Source organism: Somniosus microcephalus, unplaced genomic scaffold, assembly GCF_052327205.1.
Source record: "Somniosus microcephalus isolate GS21.2 unplaced genomic scaffold, FLI_Smic_1.0 unresolved_chr6, whole genome shotgun sequence".
Taxonomy (NCBI): domain Eukaryota; kingdom Metazoa; phylum Chordata; class Chondrichthyes; order Squaliformes; family Somniosidae; genus Somniosus; species Somniosus microcephalus.
Window position 1 is genome coordinate 15,065,838 of NW_028225184.1, and position 5,550 is coordinate 15,071,387.

The window sequence follows — 5,550 nt, forward strand, 5'->3', positions numbered from 1 at the left end:
TAGCCCTGTTTCAATCCCCAAACTAATCCCACTGCCCCGCTCTCTCCCCATAGCCCTGTGTCAATCCCCAAACTAATCCCACTGCCCCGCTCTCCCCCCATAGCCCTACATCAATCCTAAACTAATCCCACTGCCCCGCTCTCTTCCCATAGTCCTGCATCAATCCCAAACTAATCACACTGCCCCGCTCACTCCCGAGAGCCCTGTATCAATCCCAAACTAATCCCACTGCCTCGATCTTTCCCGATAGCCCTGTATCAATCCCCAAACTAATCCCACTGCCCCTCTCACTCCTGATCACCCTGTATCAATCCCAAACTAATCCCACTGCTCCTCTCTCCCCCCATAGCCCTGCATCAATCCCAAACTAACCCCACTGCTCCGCTCTCTCCCCATAGTCCTGCATCAATCCCAAACTAATCCCACTGCCCCGCTCTCTCCCCATAAACCTGTATCAATCCCAAACTAATCACATTGCCCCGCTCTCTCCCCATAGCCCTGTATCAATCGCAAACTAATCCCACTGCCCCGCTCACTCCCCATAGCCCCGTATCAACCCCAAACAAATCCCACTGCCCTGCTCTCTCCCGATAGCCCTGTATCAATCCCAAACTAATCCCAATCCCCGCTCTCTCACCATAGCCCTGTACCAATCCCAAACTAATCACAATGCCCCGATCTCTCCTGATAGCCCTGTATCAATCCCAAACTAATCCCACTGCCCCGCGCTCTCCCCATAGCCTTGTATCAATCCCCAAACTAATCCCACTGCCTCGCTCTCTCCCCATAGCCCTGTATCAATCCCAAACTAATCCCACTGCCCCGCTCTCTCCCCATAGCCCTGTATCACTCCCAAACTAATCACACTGGCCCGCTCTCCCCCCATAGCCCTGTATCAATCCCAAAAGTAATCCCACTGCCGCACTCTCTCCCCATAGTCCTGCATCAATCCTAAACTAATCACACTGTCCCGCTCTCACCCCATAGCACTGCATCAATCCCAAACTAATCCCACTGCCCCCGTCTCTCCCCATAGCCCTGTATCAATCCCGAACTAATCACACTGCCCCGCTCTCTCCCCATAGCCCTGTATCAATCTCAAACTATTCCCAATGCCTCGCTCTCTCCCGATAGACCTGTATCAATCCCAAACTAATCCCATTGCCCCCGTCTCTCCCCAAAGCCCTGTAATAATTCCAAACTAATCACACTGCCCCGCTCTCTCCCCATAGCCCTGTATCAATCCCAAACTAATCACACTGCCCCGATCTCTCCCAATAGCCCTGTATCAATCGCAAACTATTCCCAATGCCTCGCTCTCCCGATAGCCCTGTTTCAATCTCAAATCTAATCCCACTGCCCCGACCTCTCCTGATAGCCCTGTATCAATCATCAAACTAATCCCACTGCCCCGCTCTCTCCCAATAGCCCTGTATCAATCGCAAACTAATCCCACTGCCCCGCTCTCTCCCCATAGACCTGTATCAATCCCAAACTAATCCCACTGCCCCGCACTTTCCCCATAGCCCTGTTTCAATCCCCAAACTAATCCCACTGCCCCGCTCTCTCCCCATAGCCCTGTATCAATCCACAAACTAATCCCACTGCCCCGCTCTCCCCCCATAGCCCTACATCAATCCTAAACTAATCCCACTGCCCCGCTCTCTTCCCATAGTCCTGCATCAATCCCAAACTAATCACACTGCCCCGCTCTCTCCCCATAGCCCTGTATCAATCCCCAAAACTAATCCCACTGACCCGCTCTCTCCCCATAGCCCTTTATCAATCCCAAACTAATCCAACTGCCCCGCTCTCCCCATAGCCCTGTATCAATCCCAAACTAATCCCACTGCCCCGCTCTCTCCCCATAGCCCTGTATCAATCCCAAACTAATCCCACTGCCCCGCTCACTCCCGAGTGCCCTGTATCAATCCCAAACTAATCCCACTGCCTCGATCTTTCCCGATAGCCCTGTATCAATCCCCAAACTAATCCCACTGCCCCTCTCACTCCCGATAGCCATGTATCAATCGCAAACTAAACCCACTGCTCCTCTCTCCCCCCATAGCCCTGCATCAATCCCAAACAAATCCCATTGCCCCTCTCACTCCCGATTGCCCTGTATCAATCCCAAACTAATCCCACTGCTCCTCTCTCCCCCCATAGCCCTGCATCAATCCCAAACTAATCCCACTGCCCCGCTCTCTCCCCATAGCCCTGTATCAATGCCAAATTAATCACACTGCCCGTATCTCTCCCGATAGCCCGGTATCAATCCCAAACTAATCCCAATGCTTCGCTCGCTCCAGATAGCCCTGTATCAATCCCCAAACTAATCCCACTGCCCTGCTCTCTCCCCATAGCCCTGTATCAATCCCCAAACTAATCCCATTGCCCCGCTCTTCCCCCATAGCCCTGTATCAATCCCCAAACTAATCCCACTGCCCCGCTCACTCCCCATAGCTCTGTATCAATCAAAAAATAATCCCACTGCCCTGCTCACTCCCGAGAGCTCTGTATCAGTCCCAAACTAATCCCACTGCCTCGATCTTTCCCGATAGCCCTGTATCAATCCCCAAACTAATCCCACTGCCCCGCTCACTCCCGATAGACCTGCATCAATCCCAAACTAATCCCACTGCCCCGCTCTCCCCCCCCATAGCCCTGCATCAATCCCAAACTAATCCCACTGCCCCGCTCTCTCCCCATAGTCCTGCATCAATCCCAAACTAATCCCACTGCCCCGCTCTCTCCCCATAGCCCTGTATCAATCCCAAACTAATCACAAAACCTTGCTCTCTCCCCATAGCCCTGTATCAATGCCAAAGTAATCACACCGCCCGTATCTCTCCCGATAGCGCTGTACCAATCCCAAACTAATCACACTGCCCCGATCTCTCCTGATAGCCCTGCATCAATCCCAAACTAATCCCACTTCCCTGCTCTCTCCCCATAGTCCTGCATCAATCCCAAACTAATCCCACTGCCCCGCTCTCTCCCCATAGCCCTGTATCAATCCCAGACTAATGCAATACCTCGCTCTCTTCCCATAGCCCTGTATCAATGCCAAAGTAATCACACCGCCCGTATCTCTCCCGATAGCCCTGTACCAATCCCAAACTAATCACACTGCCCCGATCTCTCCTGATAGCCCTGTAACAATCCCAAACTAATCCCACTGCCCCGCGCTCTCCCCATAGCCCTGTATCAATCCCCAAACTAATCCCACTGCCTCGCTCTCTCCCCATAGCCCTGTATCAATCCCAAACTAATCCCACTGCCCCGCTCTCTCCCCATAGCCCTGTATCACTCCCAAACTAATCACACTGGCCCGCTCTCCCCCCATACCCCTGTATCAATCCCCAAACTAATCCCACTGCCCCACTCTCTCCCCATAGTCCTGCATCAATCACAAACTAATCACATTGCCCCGATCTCTCCCGATAGCCCTGTATCAATCCCCAAACTAATCCCACTGCCCCGCTCTCTCCCCATAGTCCTGCATCAATCCAAAATTAATCACACTGCCCTGCTCTCACCCCATAGCACTGCATCAATCCCAAACTAATCCCACTGCCCCCGTCTCTCCCCATAGCCCTGTATCAATCCCGAACTAATCACACTGCCCCGCTCTCTCCCCATAGCCCTGTATCAATCTCAAACTATTCCCAATGCCTCGCTCTCTCCCGATAGACCTGTATCAATCTCAAACTAATCCCACTGCCCTGATCTCTCCTGATAGCCCTGTATCAATCCCAAACTAATCCCAAAGACCCACTTTCTCCCGATAGCCCTGTATCAATCACCAAAACAATCCCACTGCCCCGCGCTCTCCCCATAGTCCTGCACCAATCCCAAAATAATCCCACTGCCTCGCTCTCACCCCATAGCCCTGTATCAATCCCAAACTATTCCCACTGCCCCGCTCTCTCCCAATAGCCCTGTATCAATCGCAAACTAATCACACAGCCCCGCTCTCTCCCCATAGCCCTGTATCAATCCCAAACTAATCCCACTGCCCCGCACTTTCCCCATAGCCCTGTATCAATCCCCAAACTAATCCCACTGCCCCGCTCTCTCCCCATAGCCCTGTATCAATTCCCAAACTAATCCCACTGCCCCGCTCTCTCCCCATAGCCCTGTATCAATCCTGAAACTAATCCCACTGCCACGCTCTCTCCCAATAGCCCTGTATCAATCGCAAACTAATCCCACTGCCCCGCTCTCACCCCATAGCCCTGTATCAATCCCCAAACTAATCCAACTGCCCCGCTCTATCCCCATAGCCCTGTATCAATCCAAAACTAATCCCACTGCCCCGCTCTCCCCATAGCCCTGTATCAATCCCAAACTAATCCCACTGCCCCGCTCTCCCCATAGCCCTGTATCAATCCCAAACTAATCCCACTGCCACGCTCTCTCCCCATAGCTCTGTATCAATCCTGAAACTAATCCCACTGCCACGCTCTCTCCCAATAGCCCTGTATCAATCCCAAACTAATCACACTGCCCCGATCTCTCCCGATAGCCCTTTATCAATCCCAAACTATAGCCAATGCCTCGCTCTCTCCCCATAGCCCTGAATGAATCTCCAAACTAATCCAACTGCCCCGCTCTATCCCCACAGCCTTGCATCAATCCAAAACTAATCCCACTGCCCCGCTCTCCCCATAGCCCTGTAGCAATCCCAAACTAATCCCACTGCCCCGCTCACTCCCCATAGCCCTGCATCAATCCAAAACTAATCCCACTGCCCCGCTCACTCCCCAAAGCTCTGTATCAATACCCAAACTAATCACACTGCCCCGCTCTCTCCCCATAGCCTTGTATCAATCCCAAACTAACCACACTGCCCCGATCTCTCCCGATAGCCCTGTATCAATCCCAAACTATAGCAAATGCCTCGCTCTCTCCCCATAGCCCTGTATCAATCCCCAAACTAATCCAACTGCCCCGCTCTATCCTCATAGACCTGTATCAATCCAAAACTAATCCCACTGCCCCGCTCTCCCCATAGCCCTGTATCAATCCCAAATTAATCCCACTGCCCCGCTCACTCCCCATAGCCCTGTATCAATACCCAAACTAATCACACTGCCCCGCTCTCTCCCCATAGCCCTGTATCAATCCCAAACTAATCCCACTGCCCCGATCTCTCCCCATAGCCCTGTATCAATCCCCAAACTAATCCCACTGCCCCGCTCACTCCCCATAGCCCTGTATCAATACCCAAACTAATCACACTGCCCCGCTCTCTCCCCATAGCCCTGTATCAATCCAAAACTAATCACACTGCCCCGCTCACTCCCCATAGCCCTGTATAAATACCCAAACTAATCACACTGCCCCGCTCTCTCCCCATAGCCCTGTATCAATCCCAAACTAATGACACTGCCCCGATCTCTCCCGATAGCCCTTTATCAATCCCAAACTATAGCAAATGCCTCGCTCTCTCCCCATAGCCCTGTATCAATCCCCAAACTAATCCAACTGCCCTGCTCTATCCCCATAGACCTGTATCAATCCAAAACTAATCCCACTGCCCCGCTC